At 40.8% G+C, this 20,783-nt stretch overlaps 1 protein-coding gene across 9 annotated transcripts in view; it reads right to left on the bottom strand.

Moving 5' to 3' along the window:
- TGFBR3 (transforming growth factor beta receptor 3) overlaps positions 1–20,783 on the bottom strand; it is a 518,676-nt gene that overhangs the window by 469,985 nt on the left and 27,908 nt on the right. The window lies entirely within an intron of this gene.

Below are 20,783 nucleotides of genomic sequence, written 5' to 3'. Positions count from 1 at the left end.
ATGTTTATCTTAGTATGTTTGTACAGTAACAGTAAGATTAAAATTTTTCACATTACCAGTGACTGAAATTATTCTCATGTGTATTTTCTGAACATGTACAAAGCCCTTTTTAAGTGTTAGCAAAGATGCTGAGAGTTGTCAGGCTTTGCCAAATTATGTTTTGCATTTCTCGCATATAAAGAAATCTACACACAGCTGCAGTCTCTCTCATACATGTGCAAATGTGGGTTTAACTCTGGGTTTAGATAAGGTACTGCAGTTGTGTGCAGTGGCTTATTAACAAAACAAAAAAATGTTCCATACAGCAAGATTAGTACATGGGCTTTCCCTATTCTTGCAGTACTGTAAACAATTGAGGCCTAAAAGGTTGTCCATGTACTTTGAAGCGGTCACTTTCCCCCATAAAAGGCATAAAAAGCGCACAACAGAGCATTAAGCAATATGAGTAATGTGACCTCCTGCTAAACATTAGAGATATATGTACAAGCTATTATTACTGAGTCAGCACTCAGCTGGGGCAGTTCCCATCATAAAATCAGTTTTGCAGGAATCTATAACTGCTGATATTTCATCAGACTGATCGTTGCCTGACAAGTTGTACACCAGATTCAGGGGACTCAGAAAGCTGGTCTCTACTTCCTGGTGTCTCCTACCTAAGACCTAGCGGAAAGAGGTCTGTCCTCCTCTAAGCCCACATCCAGACTAACCCGCGGCATCGGCGGGTTAAAATCGATTGCTCGGGGACTCGATCTATCGCGTCTAGTCTGGACGCGATGTATCGATCCCCAAGCGCGCTTACATCGATTCCGGAACTCTATCAACTCGAACGGAGTTCCGGAATCGACATGGAGAGCCGAGGACATCGATGCCGCGCCGTCTGGACGGGTGAGTACCTCGATTTTAGAAATTCGACTTCAGCTACGTTATTCACGTAGCTGAAGTTGCGTATCTAAAATCGATTTTAATACCCTAGTCTGGACGTGGCCTAAGGCTGGGTCCTTCTGAACTGGGCTTCTCCCATTCCAAGCTCCTTCTCCAAGATTGGTATGCCTCATGGATGGGGTCTGCCTGAGTCCTCAGCTGCTTTTTAGCCCATACTGACCTGGTACGGGGTTTGTGTACCCCATCACAAGGAGAGTCTAACTCTAAAAACCCTTGCATTAATGTGGTGCCAGACACAAGCCTGTTCCTGATCCCAACAGAGACAATGGTAAAACCTCCACTTACTTCAAAAAAATCAGGACCCCACTGCATTGTAACAAAAATGCCGCTGTATTTTATTTGCATGTCACAAGAAGCACGATAAATAAAAGATTATATAATGCAGAAGCAGTCTTCTGATTGCCTCAGTTTCTCATTTCCTTTGCCAGTGTGGCATAGGAGCTCTACAAAAGAAACATCCTCGTTTCCAGTGAAACAATGAAAGGGAGAGCGTGGCATTGCCTAACAACGACCTTTTCCTCAGTAATTAAGAAATGGCAGAGATACAGGCTAAAGGGACATTTTCATCTGGAAGGACGGTGAGAGCAACATGCAACTTCGAGAGAAAAATGGGGAGGGAGGATTCCTTAATGATCAAACTGCGAACAGGAAATTTGGCTTAGCTGGAAAAAAAAATAAATCCTTGCTTTAAGCACAGCCATACTTGTTGGGTTAGGAAAGGGCAGGCTACCGAATTATCTGCCATGTTTGTTTGTAGCGTTTTTGTTTGTTTGTTTGTTTTTTGGTAGCTGTGTTGGTCCCAGGACACGAGGCAGACAAGGTAGGTGAGGCAATACCTTTTATTGGACCAACTTGGTGAGATAATTCCTCACCTACCTTGTGTTTCTCATGTCCTGGGATCAACACAACTACAAGTATGGTTGTGCTTAAAGCAAGGATTAATTTTTTTCCAACTAAAGCAAAGTCCCTGTTCTCAGTCTAGCAAAGTTCCAGTTATGATAAATGTATTAGAAGTTTGTGTTCAAGTGCATCTCTAACCACTGTCTTTATAACTGCCCATGACAGTCACTAAAAATGCAGCCACATGATTAATAAAGCCAGCTGCAATTTTCACTCAATGTGAATTCAAACAGACACCAAAAATAAACACTGGGTAATCCCATTTCCATTGCATGCATTTATTTTGTTTATGTTAAGAGACTACAATTTAAATACATTGTTGAGATTAAATGTTCCTGAGATGATCTGGGAGATTAGGAGACTGGTTGTTTTAAAATCCTAGTCATCTGATGTCCATTTAAATGCACATGCGTATTTTAGAAATACTACAAGCATCAAATACACATTAGGAATACATCACTCAAACGATAAATCAACACATTCCTGTGATAGCAGAGACACAAGGTGGGTGAGGTAATGTCTTTTAATGAACCAACTTCTCTTGGTGAAACATCCTGGGATATCAACATTTACATTATTTATAACAAAATATTATAACTAGGAGAAACACGCCCCAACATCCCCCACAAGATAGCAAAGAGTAGCAGTGTCACAGATGTGATCCACTTTATCTCTGGGAAAGATGGATTATGCTTATTGGGTCACTTTGAAGAATTTGACCCTCTGATAGCAACCTCTCACTGAACTGACTACTTCACTGGCTAAATTAGCACCAGCTATGGCTTGCATGACAAAAATTAAGGATGAAACAAGTAATGAAAAGCAGGACTGGGGGCATGGAGCAGGGCCGCTCAGAGGGGGAACAGGTTAAGCAATATGCCCCATGCCCCGCAGGGTCCCCCACGAGAATACAGTATTCCATAGTACTGCACCTTTTTTTATGGAAGGGGCCCCCAGAAATTGCTTTGCCCCAGGCCCCCTGAATCCTCTGGCAGGCCGCGGCGTCGGTGGAGGGGACACATATGGAAAAGAAATTACCACATCAAGACAATCAGGTAGTCATCACCTCAGCACAAAATCTCAAAAGCAAATTCCTTGGGGAATCCCAGGAATGAGCTATACTAATCTGAAATTCCCCCAAAAGATCTTCCACCATTAAGTCATTAAAAATATTGCAACATGTGATCCCACATTGACTCTGAGGGAAATCAGAGATCAAATCTTGAACTCATTCCTATTTGCAAGTACTGGCTGCACTACAGAAGAAGCAGACTGAATCCCCAGGGAAGAATGCTTCGTGTTATTCAGGAAAAAAGCCTCTCATGTAGTTCATGTGTGCCAATGCATGGGCTAGCACTGAAAAGTTCCCAAAGGAGTCACAGCCAGCCCTTCCCCGCTAGAGAGAGTACTGCTGTAATCAAAACCACTGAAAGGAGTTGGGGAAATGGAAAAAAAGGGATATCCAGAAGATCCCCCAGAATATAAAGTAATAAATGATCATCTAGTCTCACAGTTTGTTCATTTAGAAAAACAAATCCAGCTCTAAGAAATTCTGACTGGTTTGCTCAAGAAAAAGTTAAGAATCTCTTAAGATCACGACAGGTACATGAACACTTGGACTTTTAAAATCATTACTAAGTACAATATGATTCCTTTGGGGAATACACAGGCAAGGGAAGCAGTGTGGCACAGTGGAGCGGGTATGGGGCCTTGGACTTGGGAGACCTGGATTCTATTCCTGCCTCTACCATGGACCTGTTGGGTGACTTGCCTGGGCAAGTCACTTCATTTCTCTGTGCTCTAGTGGGCAGGTTTGGCTGGCAGGCAGTTCACATAGGCAAAGGAAAACTGTTTTCAAATCAAGAATGTCAGAACTAGCCAGCTGGTTTGTAAAAGTTGTGCCAATCACAGGGGCTCTATGGATCAACACGGCTAACTCTAGCTAACAGGGCAAAACAGGTATGTTTATGCAGGGATAAGGGTCCTGGCAACTGGCCCAGATGAACTGACTTGGGCTCACTGTGCTAAAAATCACTGTGTAGACATTTGGGATTGGGTTGGAGCCCAAGACTTGGACCCTCCACCCTGGCAGGGTCTCAGAGCTCAGGTTCCAGACTGAACCTGAACATCTACACAGTGATTTTTCTGTCCCAGAGTCCAAGCCCCATGAGCCCAAGTCAGCTGACCAGGGCCAACCACAGGTTTATCATCTATGTGTAGACATACCCAGTGAAGCAATACCCAGTGAGCATACACAACGAGACTCCTCAGGGAAGAAATATTTCCTCTGCAAACAAATACCACACACAGTTTTTATGTATAAGATTTGTTTAAGGCATTTCAAGTGAAGAAAAACAGAAGAAATAGCTGGTTCTGTTATGCCTTCTCTACATACAGAAAGATTTAACAAAGCTAATAAATGGCTCAACACTGAGAAAAGTTTAATTAGAATTCTTTTCTTCTGAATCACATCAATAAAGTCAAGGACTGGTCTGGTATTTGTAAGTGTTGACTTTCACAGATGCTTCTCGCTGCAGATGTACAGCTGAGAGATCCTGTAAACATAAACACAAGGCTAGAAAATTATACACAGTGGTATTTTAGGCCCGAAACTGGTTTAAGAGATCTCGTTTTGCTGATTTTATACAAAGGGCAATAGAGAAAGTTTATCAGATTACATGAACAACAGAGCAGGATTTTTTTTGGTGTCATTTTAATGTCATTAATAGCAAAATAACATTTCCAATAACATTGAACTTTTTGCATTAATAACGTGAATCTACTGCTATTGCAGAGGCTACAGCTAAAGTTAACCAGCTGGCCTCCTAAAAAGAAACACTTAGGAAGTATTTAATTAATGCAGTTTAGGAGATTTTACTTCCTTTTTTAAAAAAGAAAACATGTTAAAGAAATTCCGTCTGACAACGCATATTTTAGCCGTCCTACTTCCATCTATGAAGATATCTGGTATCAGAGAGATCAAACATTAGTGCCTGTAGAAATGAAGGGAAATGCAGGGAACAATATGGCCATGAGCACTATTTCGGCAAGAAAAACAACTCTTACTGGCCAAGATCCAAAAAGCAATTGAGACGGGTAATGTCCAACCTAATCTCTTAACGGTTTTCTTGCCAATTTTCTAAAACAGCCATCAGTTTTTCAGATTGAGCTTCAAATGGTAAAATATACCATAAAACAATAAATTACTGCTTTAAATTCATTAGCACTATACAATGAAACTCTGCCAGACTGTTTTGTTACAACATTTCAGAAACTAATTAAATGTTCTTTTAAACTGAGGAAAACTGGCACCCAGGATAAGCTTTTCAGAAAGTGTGAAGTTAATGAATCTTAGAACTGCTCCATTCTCTCTAAAGGTTAAGCTTGCCCCAGTGCAGACAGCCCAAACAACTTAAGTCTCACTTAAAAATCCTTACCATGTAACTCAAGCAGTGTATGTGAGATCTTGTGCAGGCCACATGCACAGGTGCAGGGTCATCCTAAGTGATCTGTCAGGAATGAGTCACAATGTATCGAGCCTGTAATTTCACCTGAAAAATCTTTTTGCCTATAGTGAATTAGAAGCTCTATCCCATACCACTTCTGCTGTTAATTTTAGTATGGCTCTTCCTAAAAAGTGATGTTTAGATTATGGATGGGACTTTAAACAAAAACAAAATAAGCAAAATAAATAAATAAATAAATAAATAAAAACTTTTCAGGGCATAATAAAGTCACAATTTCCCCATTTCCAAAACCTCAGCTTGCTGCTCTTTCCCTACCTGAAAGCACAGAGAATTCCTAAACGCCTGCATACATATGCATAAACAAAACAATTAACTTTTTAATCAAAGTTAGAGGAAAGCAACAAGAAGTCTGGCAGCATTTTCATTATACTCTTTGCAATTTTCATACCTTAAAAAAAGGGGGAAGTCTGAAGAATTAGGAGATTATTAATAAAATAGCAGTATTTTAGCACCTAATTTGATCCAAGTGTAACCCACACCCCTTCTGGGTGTCGTGTTCTGTCCCATCTAGTGGCACTGAGACCACTTAGAGAGATAAAATGAGCTAAAAGCCAACTGGCTTTTAGCAGACTCATGCTCATGCTCTAAGCTCCAGAGATCCCAGGTTCGATCCCGTCCGCTGACGACCAGGCCTGTCGGCTTTACACAAGCGCTTTGCAGACATTAAAATTAGTCCTCCCATATCCCTGTAGAGGAGGTAGGCAGGCTAATATGCCCATTTTACAGCTCAACCCCTTCAACAAAAATATTGTGCCCTGTATTGTGAAAAATTCTCACTTTTCAGAGAATTCTCCAGAGTAAACCAAATATGGAAAGAAGAAAATGTAAGCACTTCAGACTTCTTTGCCTCTTTTTTCTTCTTCACTGACCTCTGCATCTCCTCTTTGACACAAGTTTTGAAAAAAGGGCACTGCTCCATGATGCAAGCTGCTATCTATACCCATCTTGGATGATTACACATGCCTAGTGCAGTGGTTCTCAACTAGGGGTGCACAGAGGTCTGCCAGGAGGTATATCAACTCAGAAAGATATTTGCCTAGTTTTATAACAGGCTACATAAAATGCACTAGCAAAGTCATTACAAACTAAAATGTCAGATAGACAGTGACTTGTTTATACTGCTCTATATACTATACACTGAAGTGGAAGTACAATATTTATATTCCGATTTACTTTATAATTATATAGTAAAAAAAATGAGAAAGTAAGCATTTTTTCAGTACTAGTGTGCTGTGACACCTTTGTATGCTATGTCTGATTTTGTAACCAAGTAGTTTTTCAGCGAGTCATAACTTGGGAAGAGAAATCAGTCTCCTGAAAAGGGTCCAGTAGTCTGGAATGGTTGAAAGCCGCAGCCCTAGTAAAATGGGTACACCGCTCTGTGAATGAGCAAAATTCTAGTGTAACACACAAAACACAAGTCTATGTAGCTTGAAGAGGATTTCAAGGTTGAAACATGTTTCCATAAATCTGGCTGAGGTGGAAGGATCAATAAATATAGACTAAAGCTGGACTTGCTCCCCAATAAATAATAAAAAGCTTTTACAGCTACAGAAGTACCAGGCAAGCATTTAGGATGTAGTGGATCACAATGAATATTCTGCTTAGAGGAAGGCGAAAAGAACCACAATAAAATTTTCACCCTCTTTTGGTTCTCAACAGCACATTTTTTTCAAAAAAAGGAAAGTAAGGTATCTTGAAGAGGAAAAAGGGCAAACTCTACAAAAACTTTCTTCTGCATAAGCTTTGAATTTCTTCATGTGTGACTCCTTCTGTGTACTACTCTCTCATAATTACCAGAGATGGAAATATATTCTCAGTTTACCATTTACCCTGCCAGGTAAAATCCCCTTTTTAATAACTGACTCTTAACAAGTCCCACAATGCAGCAGCTGTCAGATGATGAAACAATAGCTCCATGTTCCATAAACTGTAACAAGTACAAGCTCTTAAAACAACTATATCTTTCATGCAATTCTATGCAACTTTGGCTATTGTCAATTTGGATCAAAATCATCCCATCCCTAGTTAAATTCCATTGACTTCAAATGAGCCTACACCAAGGAGGAATTTTGCCTAATGTCTTCCAATAAAGGAAAACTGAAGGATACAATTTTTGTACTAAAATACATTTTTCCCTCAAAATTCATCTGTGCTAGGATATATGGACTGAGGAATTTAAAACTCCATTTATTCTGTCATTAACAAAAGAAGATTCTAGACAGCAAAAAGTCAGTGTAAGACATACATCTGGCACAATGTTGGCACATGCAAATATTATTCCAGTGGAAAAGACAAGAACTGTGGGATCCCAATAATTTTAATGAGAACATCATGGTGGTGATTCTTTTTCCAACAGCAGATGCTCCATTTCTCACTGAGACATTTACAACCATATTCCAATTTCTTTTTGGTATTACTGTGTGTGTAGCTTAATTTCTCCTCCAGACGTTCTATACCAGTGGCGATCAAACTTTTGTACTAGTGACCCCTTTCACATAGCAAACCTTTGAGTGCAACCCCCTTTATATATTAAAAACACTTTTTAATATATTTAACACCACTATAAATGCTGGAGGCAAAGCGGGGTTTGGGGTGGAAGTTGACAGCTCACGGCCCCCCTGAGGGTTCGACCTCCAGTTTGAGAACCCCTGTTCTATATTGTTTGACAAGCATGTGTATTCTCTACACAGTATTCAGAGCTCTACAGGCTGTCAGTTATTTGGGCACATCATGTCATGGGGACTACCTTTATGTGGTCACATTAAGAGAAACAAACAGGACTATCCAGAAGATCCATGGAGACAGACCAACCTACTGAAGAGGCTCAAGAAGTTCTACTGGAAGAATTTATACTATATTTCACAGTACAGAAAATAACTCAAGAGAAAAGGGATGTCATTCTCCTCGGTATTCATTCTTTTCTGCATACTGCCATGAACGTGGAATAAAATTATGGTTCTCTAATTCTCTAATATGGTGCTTCATATTATGATGAGGTAACCAGGTTCAAGATACCCATAGGATGGAGCAAGTAAGGCAGCTGAAGAAATCATTAGACGGTATGAAGAGAGATTAATTTAAAAGTTATGTCCCAAAACACATATGGGCTCCCTTTGCACACTTCTGGATTAAGGCAACTGCTTAGGGCCTCTGTTTGAGCTGAGGCAGGAGAAGAATGCGGATTTTTATTTAATTAAGTATAGTCTTTGATATTCTTCATCTTAATTTCTCTTTTCACCACTTATTTCTTAAAACTTGAAGGAGAGATGAAGAAAAGGACAGATGAGGAAGAGAAAGGGAAAGAACTTTCACTAAATCAGGGCCTACACAGGGAGAAGGGGAAAAAATGGAGCTACAAGAAAGGACAAAATCTTACTGCCCTCTTGCAAATAGTATACAGATGATTTTTTGCATATTATTTATGAAATGGTTACATGATATTTTGAGCTTATTAAAAAATGTATTACAGAATTTAAGATAATCTATTTCCTGACAAAGATAAAGACAATGTAACTTCATTGTAATATACAATTAAAGACCCCAATTTTTAGAAATGTAGAAATTTTTATAATCCTGAGCTTTTCCCTCTAGAAGTATTGGGAGATACTGTTAGGTGGGATTGTACAATTAAAGTACTGCATGCTCTGTTCCTTTCCCTGGGGATTTCACCTTGACATAGTGAAAAGGCATGTGTGTTCCAGTGACCCTGAAGGTATGTCTGTACTGGGGAAAAAAAAAAAAAGTTCTTAATTTGGATTACCTAACCCATGTTGGCTAATTTGGGTTAAAATAGCAGTGAAGACATGGAAATTTAGTTTTTAACTTGGATTAGCAGCTCAAATTCACACTCAGGCTCCCTTACTGGCTAAAACTCAAACTTCTAGCCTGGGCTAAAAGCTAAATTGTGTTCTCACCACTATTTTAAACCAAGCTAGCTAATGAGATTAGGTAACCATGAGTTAAGTACACACTTCTGCAGTGTATACATACCCTGAGAGCTATGTTAGCAGGAGTTTTAGCTCCTAGTAGGGACACCCAACCTGGACAGGTCAAAGAATAGGGAACAGATGAAAAGCAATCTATTGGTCCTCCCTGTTGTTTTGCTGATGAAGGGAAAATGGATCTACTGTCTGAACAATTTTAGCTCCTTTTGCACAATTCTCTTTCCTCTAAAATGGGTAACCCTGTTCCCTTCCCCTATCATTCAAATGATGAAATCTTCGCACCATTTGTGGAAAGCTGAATATTACTTCCAAATGACTTCAGTGACGTAGGACTTGACTCTGTCAAGTAAATTGTGCGAAGAAAAGAGTTAGGCAGTGCCAAAATAGTGAGTCTAGAAGACCAGAGTAGAAAACTAAAATATACAGAAACAGGTGAGCAAAACTTCAGAGCTGAATTGGTGAAACCATTAGTTCAGAACAGAATTGTCAGACACATAGATGAACGTAATTTGTTGAGGAAGACTCAACGTGTTTTTTGTAAAGGGAAATCATGTCTCACCAATCTACTAGAATTCTCTGAGGGAGTCAACAAGCAAGTGGACAAAGGGGATCCAGTGAATATAGCATACTTAGATTTCCAAAAAGCCTTTGACAAGGTTCCTCAAAGGCTTTTAAGCAAAGTAAGCTGTCGTGGGATAACAGGGAAGGTCCTCTCGTGGATTGGTAATGGTTAAAAGATGGGAAACAAAGGGTAGGAATAAATGGCCAATTTTCAGAATGGAGAGAGGTAAATAGTGGTGTCTCCCAGGGGTCTGTACTGGGACCAGTCCTATTCAACATATTCATAAATGATCTGGAAACAGGGTAGGGGCAGGCTCTAGCCTCCTCCCCGCCAGTTTCGCAGAGGAGGTCTACTCACCCTTGCCCCAGACGGAGCTCTTAACTGCAATAGCTTAAGGGTGATATGTGATGAGTTCGGAAGCTGGGAGAAGCACAGTCTTTGTGCCCGGGAGTTTGTTTATAAACAAAGGCAGGGTGATTAAGATAACAAAACGCTTAACATTAAAGTAAATTAAGAATAGTTAGATGATCCTGAAAGTATTGCCAGGCACTTAAGTTAAAAGACAGAAAACAAAGGGTTGGAATAAAAGGTGAGAATGGAGAGAGGTAAATAGTGGTGTCCCTCAGGGGTCTATATTGGGACCAGTCCTACTCAACATATTCATAAACGGTCTGGGAAAAGGGGTACACAGTGAGGTGGTAAATTTGCAGATGATACAAAATTGCTCAAGATACCATACATACTCATTAATAAGCTGAATTTTTTAGTAAAAAAAGGAAACACCAGAGAAGGGGGTTGGCTTATGAACAAGTATAGAGAGGGAGAGGTGGGACACAGTCCCTCCCCCCAACAGAGGAAGCAAGGAGAGGCAGCACAGGTAGCAAAGCCAAAAGAGAAGGGCAGAGCCAGAGTCTCTCCACTTCTGGCCACGCTGCTCTCCCCCTATCCTCCAAAGCAGCTGCAGCTCTGGGGCTGGCAGGCTGCAGCAGTGTTGTGCTGCCCGGCCCGCTGGACCATGCTGCGGCCGCACTGCCCAGCCTGCTGAAACTGCTCCAGCCAGGCCAGAGATATCCTCCCCTGGCCCTCCCCAGATAAGGTGGGAAGGGATGGGATGGGAAGAGTGTGGGAGGGACCCCAGGCTAGGGTGGGATTATGTGGGGGGTGGTCAAAGGAGTTACTTCCCTGAGCCCCAGATTCTCCCCCAAAAAAGGTTTCCCCACCAGTTGTTGTCCCAGCTCGTGAGGGTAAGCAGCTGGCACACTGGGACACTTCGTTTACTTAGGTTTAACTCTGTGCCTGCAGACGCTCGAGGTAAACAAACCATCTCTGCCTGCCAGCGGCGTATCCTAATGGCCTGGGAGCCAAAGTTTGCTGACCCCTGAAGTATAGGGTCAGCTTATGAATGGATCATTAAAAAAATTCAAGTTTTACTTCTCCATCTTACAGGGGTCGGCTTATAAACGAACTGGCTTATGATCAAGTATGTACAGTAGTTAAGTCCAAAGCAGACTGCAAAGAGCTACAAAGAGATCTCAAAAAAAACGGGTGACTGGGCAACACAATGGCAGAAGACATTCAATGTTAATAAATGCAAAATTTTGCCAATTGTATTACATAATCCCAGCTATACATACAAAATGATGAGATCTAAATTAGCTGAACCCATCCATAAAGAGATCTTGGAGTCATTGTGAACAGTTCTCTGAAAACATCTGCTCAATGTGCAGTGGCAATTAAAAAAGCTAACAGAATACTGGAAATCATTAGGAAAGGGATTGATAATAAGAGAAAAATATCATACTGCCTCTATATAAATCCACTGTACGCCAACATATTGAATAGTGCATGCAGATTTGGTCATCTTATCTCAAAGAGATCTATTGGATTTCGAAAAGATATTGAGATGGGCAACAGAAATTATTAGGGTTACAGAGCACCTTCTGTATGACGAGAGATTAAAAAGACTCGGACTTTTCAGCTTGCCAGAGATGATTAAGGGGGGATATGACAGAGGTCTATAAAATCAGGAATGGTGTGGAGAAGATGACTAAGGAAGTGTTATTTACTCCTTCACATAACACAAGAACTAGAGGTCGCCAAATGAAATTAATAGACACTAGATTTTAAATGAACAGAAAAAGTATTTCTTCACAATCAACATGTGGACCTCTTTGCCAGGGGATGTTGTAAATGCCAAAACTGTAACAGGGCATGATAGGTTTGGTCACAGAGACTCCTTGGGCCTGCTGATGTGCTAAGACTACCTCCAAGTCTGTTTTCCCTGCCAGCTTGGGACTTTGGAACCCTGCCTTGCTGAGCCAGACATGCTAGCCTGCTGCAAACACAGACCAAGGTCTGAACCACATCCCGCAAAGCTGCAGGCTTTAACTTAAAATCACTTAGCAGGTATTCCTCTCTCCAGTACCCAGATACCCAGTTCCCAATGGGATTCAAATGCCAAATAAATCCGTTTTACTCTGTATAAAGCTTATACAGAGTAAACTCAAACTATCTGCCCTCTATAACACTGATAGAGAGATATGCATAGCTGTTTGCTCCCCCAGGTACTTACTTACTTACTCTGGGTCAGTTAATAAACAAACAAGTGATTTTATTAAGTATAACAAGAAAGATTTAAGTGGTTCCAAGTAACGACAGAACAAAGTAAGTTACCAAGCAAAATAAAACAAAAACATGCAAGTCTAAGCCTAATACATTAAGAAACTGATTACAGATAAATCTCACCCTCAAAGATGTTCCAATAAGCTTTTTTCCACAGACTAGATTCCTTCCTAGTCTGGGCCCAATCCTTTCCCCTGATACAGTCCTTGTTCCAGCTCACGTGGTAGCTAGGGGATTTCTCATGACTGCCGCCCCCTTGCTCTGTTCTACCCCCTTATATAGCTTTGCCACAAGACATGAATTTTTGTCTCTCTGGGTCCCCACCCCTCCTTCTAAATGGAAAAACACCAGGTTTAAGATGGATTCCAGTACAAGGTGACATGGTCACATGTCCTGGGAGACTCCAAGCCTTCATTCTTCCTGGCCTGACTCACAGGAAGCCTTGCAAATAAACAGCGCCATTTACAACCGTCTTAGTTGATGGAAGCCATCAAGATTCCAAACCACCATAAATGGCCTACATTTTGCATATTATAGTAGGACCTCAGAGTTATATTTCATATTTCTAGTTTCAGATACAAGAATGATATATTTATACAAATTGGATGACCACACTGAGTAGATTATAAGCTTTGTGATGATACCCTACAAGAAAACTTTTGCATGAAGCATATTCCAATTACATTATATTCACACTCATTAGCATATTTTCATAAAATCATATGGAGTACAACGTCACACAGGGTTCCAATAAGAACTAGATAAGTTCATGGAGGATAGTTTCAGCAACAGCTATTAGCCAGGGTGGGCAGGGATTCAACACCAGGTTCTACATTTCCCTCGCAACAGGGCAACTTGATTACCTATTCTATTAATTCCTCCTGGGGCACCTGGCATTGGCTACTGTTGGAAAACAGGATACTGGGCTAGACGGACCATTGGTCTTACCCAGTTTGGCCATTCTGATATTCTTATATAGAACCCAGATATATCTGCTTCCCCACTGTAACTCACTAGACCCTACTCTCCACCCAGAGCTGGGTTAGAACCCAGGAGTCCTGATGGTTTCTCTCACTCCAGAGTCAGTAACAAATTAAGAATATACATTAAAAATTTTAAACCTAATCAGTGTCCCTTAAGTGACTTGCCATAAGATGTCAAAACATGCTTTTAGAGCTGAGTGGGTCTAATATTTACTTAATTTTCTTTAATAAAGGAACTAGATAAAGGGCTTCTGTCAGATAATTGCTAAGTTATCTGCCAAAAATCTAGTTTTCAAGTGCCTAAGTAGCCCCAGGAATCACAAAGTTCACCCCCCACACACACACCAAGTCAGAAATGGTACCCTTGAAAAAGGGGTAAACTGATACAAAACTACTCAAGATAGTTAAGTCCAAAGAAGACTGCAAAGAGCTACAAAGGGATCTCACAAAGCTGAGTGACTGGGCAACAAAATGGCAACTTGTGTCCTTCACCTTACTATGGAAGGACTTTCTGTTAGACTATTGGGGTCTGGATTGCTTCTGCAACTACAGAGGGAAGTTGGGGAATAGGGACAGGGGAAAGTTCCTCTTGAAAGAGCGATGGCATGGTATGGCCTGTTTAATCCTACTGTTATGCACATTTCTGTGGTGGCCCATCACCACAATACCACGGGGCTCAGATCCAAGATACATGTTCATATAAATGCAAGCAACCTTACCGAAGATGGAGTGTCATATCAAATGGGACTTGAGAAAGTAAACTGCAAGCAAGTAAATTGCTTCTCAAGCACGAGGTTTAGAAGAACTAATGAAGCAATTAAAGAGACGTAGAGAACCAATTTAGGAAGAAAAGTAGTTTTTTAGCTAAAATCTTAAAGGGCAGCTTAAACTAGCATACGTGAATAAGTCTAGTGGGAAACCTATAATAAGTCTTAGATGTCCATTTCTCTCCTCTTCAAATGCAGTCTGTCTTCCTGATCACAAATATGGCAATTTGGCACCGGGGGAGGGGCACTACCAAACACCGAGGAGCCCAGAGACAGTGCACAGGTGCAAGTAACTGTCAGAGCTCCACTGACATTAATGGAGTTATGACAATTTACACAAGCTGAAAATCTGCCTCACGGCTTCCGAATGGATGTCCCTGGCCTATGCAGATCCATAAGATGTAGGAGACTAAACCTCCTTTTGTTTTGCATCACCTCTTGTCATAAACAGATAAGTAAGAGTTAATAGAACAGAAGTACTTCATATCTCTTTTGCCTGTAAAGGGTTAATAAGATCAGTGAGCCTGGCTGTCACCTGACCAGAGGACTAATCAGGGGACAGGATACTTTCAAATCTTGAGGGAGGGAAGTTTTTGTGTGTGCTGTTAGATTTTGGTTGTTGTTCACTCTGGGGGCTCAGAGGGACCAGACGTGCAACCAGGTTTCTCTCCAATCTCTTTGATACAGTCTCTTATATGTCCAGAATAGTGAGTACTAGGTAGATAAGGCGAGTTAGGTTTATGTTTGTTTTCTTTATTTGCAAATGTGTATTTGGCTGGAAGGAGTTCAAATGTGTATTTGGCTGGAAGGATTTTAATTTGTACTTGTATACTTAGGCTGGGAGGGTATTCCCAGTGTCTATAGCTGAAAGACCCTGTAACATATTCCATCTTAAATTTACAAAGGTAATTTTTACTGTTTTTTCTTTCTTTAATTAAAAGCTTTTCTTGTTTAAGAACTTGATTGTTTTTTTAATTCTGGTGAGACCCCAGGGGACTGGGTCTGGGTTCACCAGGGAATTGGTGGGGAGAAAGGAGGGAAGGGGGAGAGAGAGGTTAATTTTCTCTCTGTGTTAGGATTACTTTCTCTCTCAGGTTGAGTCTGGGAGGGGGAGAGACAAGGAGGGGGAAAGGTGAATTTTCCTCTCTGTTTTAAGATTCAGGGAGTTTGAATCACAGTGATCTTCCAGGGTAACCCAGGGAGGGGAAGCCTGGGAGAGGCAACGGTGAGGGAAAGGGTTTACTTTCCTTGTGGTAAGAGCCAGAGTGTCTGGGTCTTGGGGGAACCAGAGTGTACCAGGCACTGGAATTCCTGGTTGGTGGCAGCGCTACGGTTCTAAGCTGGTAATTAAGCTTAGAGGAGTTCATGCTGGTACCCCATCTTTTGGACACTAAGGTTCAGAGTGGGGAATTATACCATGACACCCCCCAATTGAACGAGAAAGTGGAAACACCAGGAGACCAAACTAAAAAAAAAAGTTTTCTGTCTCCTCACATAAATAACCCCCTTATTGGGGGATTTGGCCCTTGGGCTTTGCAGCATCTATTCTTTTCTGTTCACCTCTGTTAAGTCATTTCAGCACCATGTACACAATGTGCTCAACTAACAAATATTTGCCAGATAGTAAAAGAAATGTGGTTTAAATCCAAGACTGAAACCAATCACACTGATTACTCAGTGCGAACAGCTGTACTTGTAAAGGCTACAAAGCCAAACTTGCTTATGAGGTTATCCAAGGTTATGTTGTTTGCACTTCTAATTATTTATGTGAAGTTCCTACAATCCATTCCAGGCTGCTAGATTTTTGTTTATTCTCACTTCAAAGGTAAAATTCTTTTAGACAGCCAGGTAGTTTGGCAGCAGCTCACTACTCTGCCTTCAACAAAGGACTCCAGGATTTTCCATGGTGAAAAGAAATTTTTTTTTTAAATAGAAATCCAGATTTTCCTCCCAGAACTTTTACCTAAAAGTCAAAGACCATGAACAAAAGATTAAATGAAATTTGTTTGCGAACGAAGTAAGGTGTGATTTTGGAAAGCATCCACAGACGCATCTGGGTAGTAAAAAGGGACCCAGAAATGGGTATATACCCTCTTGGCTATTACATGGATCAATTCCAGTGCAGTATTTGCAAAATTTATATAACTATCTATGAGCTAGAAAATCAACACATGGAACACATGCAGTTTTACAGCTTAGATCTGAACTAATTCTCCTGCACATCGTGACAGCCTTCTCATTTTTCGTTATTAACCCATATGGCATCTGAGGCACAATTAACACTGATACCTTTCAGGGCAATAGGAAAAAAAATCAGTGGTCATTTAAGCAGAAAGAGCAGAGTCAGTCTATAAGTGCCTCATTTTACCCATAACCAAAATGCAACATTACTGAAAATAAGAGAACAGGTCAGCATCAGCAAGTGTGTCAGCAGCACAGAAGTCAATTTAGGCCTGGGCTTCACAAAGAGGTGTCCTCTTCTATGAAACTTTACCATTTAAGAACATTAAAAGGGCAGAGAAACTCTAGCTGGGGAAAAAATTCAGTGTGTACCAGATATCTGCTCAGGGAGGTGGTGCCTCACTTATCCTTCACCACAGAGACAAAGGGAAATATTTTTACCAATATTTCTTATTTATACTTCTGCTATCAGGAAACAGTTAATATAAAGGACCCAAGCCTGAAAACTCTCTCAGTATAGAACTCCTACTGATTTCAAGAGCCACCCTACGCCACTGACACTCTCATAGCTGAGATATGGCAGAGAAGCATAATATGTTGTTCCTTTGGGCACAAACCTATGGAAAACCTCTTTCAGCCTTACCTACAGTTTTTCCAGCCAGCACCATAATACCATATCTTTGTTTAAAAAAAAACCACCACAATTATTATTTGATATAATAGCTCTAAAAGCTCAGTGCTGTCCCACAGAAAACTCTTACAGAGCTCTATTTTAAAATATAGTCTACTTCTATGTGTCTTTCCCCTTAATTTTAATTATTAATTATTGTAAGGGATATTTGAATAAAAACATTACCTTTGTTTCATAAGAGCATCTGCTTGTGGGTCTCATTTCTAACCTGGAATCAAACTCCTCTGTAAGTGACATGAAAATTAGCTATTTGGAAATTATCTTGGCACAGATAGATGAATGACTAAAACAGATATGACAAAGGCAAAAAAAAAAAGTCATAGGAGGGTGTCAGCATATGCCATGGTCACCATGCCTCAGCTGAACACTGACAAATACATAACTGGAACAGTCTGGCTCACTTGTGTGTTAATATTGTTAAAACAGGTATTACACTTCTAAGAACGTGTTTAGACTTTATGAAATGCTTGTGAGTTGCTGCACACCTAATCTCACTTATAACCTTTGCAACATAATATATGACCATTTGCATCATAAGCCTCTGCAGTTATGGAAATCAGCAGATAGGAGAGAGACATTAATTAGTGTGAAATGCTGGCATACCCTGCAAAGAAGACCCAACACATGATGTTCCATAATAGTTCATCTAAGAGGACAAAAAGACTGTTGATTACTCTCCTCCAGTCCCATAGAGGGGAGATGTGCAAATGTATTTCTCCCACCAGCTGAGCTGGTAGTTCAGAAAAGGGGGAAATGGAATAAAAATTCCTGGCAAGGAGAAACTATCTCTATGCTGCTTGGACTCTGGAGGGTAAGGTTTTCTAGGCATAAGTAAGACCTCCCCAGGGTTCAGCCTGGGTTAGCCCTAAGGGACATATGAAATTTGCTTATTATAGAAGTTTCTATCAACTTTTGAAACAAAAGTAACTCATTTGAGTGTGTTAACCTGGTTTAATCTCATAAAATAACTCTTATTTCTTTTCCTAGTGAATAAATCTTTAGATAGTTTATTAAAGGACTGGGTACAAGCATTGTTTTTGATGTGATATCTAAGGTGCAACGGACCTGGGGAAAGTGACTATCTTTTGAGACTGGGAGTAACCTGAATATGGTTGTGATTTTTGGTGTAAGGGACTATCTACAACAAAGGCAAGCTTGCCTCGCTGAAAGGTAGATCAGAGTACCTGTGACTCCATAGCTAGGCTGCTAGTGCCTGAGGAGTTTACACTTGATAACTGGTTGGTGAAATTTAAGTATAGACCTTACAGCCAATTTGGTGTTTGTGCCCTACTTCTCAACAGTCTGCTCTGAGGTTGGTATTCATGCTCTTGAGCCACTGCAGGACAACTTGATAGAGGGAAATAGATCCCACAAAACCATTTCTAGCCCACCTACTCTCCCGCTCCAGATTCACCCATTTTTGCTCCCTTCTGCTAGCGCAAGTGAAGGAAAGCATCAAGCTCTGAGTAATGTTGTTTTCTTGAAAATATCTAAAGCCAAGAGAAAAAATAAATCCACAAAGAAGTTTCAAGTTGGACAGGTACTCCAAGGTTCCCATGAGGTGTGAATTACTTTTTAATAATGATACTGAGTGTGATATCACTATATTTGATGTAGTGCTCTTCGTTAATATCAGTGTTAGGGTGTAGCTTATGCTTGGATTAGTAAAATGCCCCTTCAACAGATGACATGAAAAGGAACTGCCAATACAATTAATAAGAAATAAAAATCAACAAATCACATTTACATACTGGCACTTCTTTAAAAAGTAGGTTTCTTTCTTTTTAAAACAGCTATGATTTCCTCTACTAAGCAGTTATTCTTTTCCCATCCCACACTGGCACTCATATCCTCATCTGCACATGCAAACATGCTCACAGACAGACACATCCCATATTGTGTAAGATTACTTACAACACAATAAGCTCATTGCAGAACCTTAGCATCAAGTACTATTAAATAATCAGAGTTACTTGTACTGACTGGATGCTTACAGTGTAGGTCAGCCCTGGACGAAGTCCCTCAAGGTCTGAGGGCATTCTTGAAACAGCATTTTCCATGTAATTGATGAAAGGAAGCCAGATGGCAATGTACTTGATTGCTTAGACATGTCTCTTCCAAAGTTGGTAATCTTTTCCACAATGAGGACATCTCAAATTTAAACAAGTCATCCGTCCAGTCTCCCCACTACCTCATTTTGACTGGCTGCATCTCTGTTTGCCACTCCTCAGTGAACAGTTTTGGACAATATTCTTGCACACGAGGAGAACACAAAGCGAAGGGTGCCTCATTAAGGCGAGACAACTTTAACAAACATACCTAAATTTAGTGGACTTTTCAGAGCATCACAGAAAATGCATGTGTGTGTGTATGTGTGTGTTTATATAGAGACTTTAACCTTCAGATCTTTTTATTGCTGCATTTAGGAGATGTTATAACAAACTAGTTGAAGAGTATTTACATGTGATAAAAGATGGAGCAGATCCAATTCCTATAAATGGGAATGTATCTCCCTTGTCTATAGAACTCCTGTTAACTTTAATGCAATAGTCACCATTAAAAGTTTTTACAACTGTCCTTTAAGATAAACAGTGTTCTCCATATCAAGTACAGGCCCTAATCCTGCAAACATCAAGTCCATACGTAACCCCAGCAACCCTATAGCAAGGACCTGAAAAATTTACCCAGGACCTAATAGCCCAAGGATTAAGTCTACTCCCCAGACAGAAAATATATTAGTACCTGAGCTTTGACCAGCTCAAGACTGAAGAGGAGAGGCAGATACTCACTCTCACAGGACCTTCAGACCCAAGAACTCCCAAATGACTGAACTCCTCACCCCCAGTTAATACTACATATACAGCACATGCACGCGCACACAACTCATGTTGTAATTCACTTGTATTATGAGCGCCTAGACGTCTCAACCAGAACGGAGGCCGCATTTACTAGGCGCTGTAAAAAAAATACAAAGACAGTCTCAAAGATCCTTGCTGGTCCCAGCCCTAGCCCCAGCTTGGGGATATTTACTGGCTCCAACCCAAAATTCTAGCCTAGGGAGCCTGCCAACTCCAAACCTAACCAAAGCCCTGACTGGCTTATCAGCCCCAACCTCCCCCATCCCACCAACAGATGAATTCATTCTCAGTTTTTACACCAAAACTTCTTTTCAAGTGGCAAGAACATCCTTCCTCCAGAGCACTCTGCTGGGATGACAAGGTCATTTTGGCAGGATCCTCCCACACATGTACTGGGTGACTGACCCTCTGCCCTCTCATCCTGGGATACCTGCAAAGATGGACACACTGAGAGCACAGCTGCCATACCCACACTTCTCAGACGGGTATGTCTTCACTGAGTTTTAGCCCAACCTCTCCCCACCATCCCCACAGAAAAACCTCTAATCAGATTAGGAGGTGCTTTAAGCCAGGGCTAGTTTAAATGGATGAGGGGGATCAGTTAGAGCCTGTTTCAACTCAGTCTGGAACCAGCAAATTTTGCAGTCAAGACACAAGCAAAGACAGATAAGTGTTGATAGTTAATAATTCCCCCAATGACCAGTTCTCCTGCAATTGACACAACCGACTGGGAAAGAAACCTAGAACATCACAGTACAGGACCATGGGATATGCCCCCAAACACACACAGGCAAGTGCAGAAA

This window comes from Gopherus flavomarginatus, chromosome 7 (genome assembly GCF_025201925.1).
Source record: "Gopherus flavomarginatus isolate rGopFla2 chromosome 7, rGopFla2.mat.asm, whole genome shotgun sequence".
Classification (NCBI taxonomy): Eukaryota; Metazoa; Chordata; order Testudines; family Testudinidae; genus Gopherus; species Gopherus flavomarginatus.
This window is presented reverse-complemented; position numbering and strand designations above follow the sequence as displayed.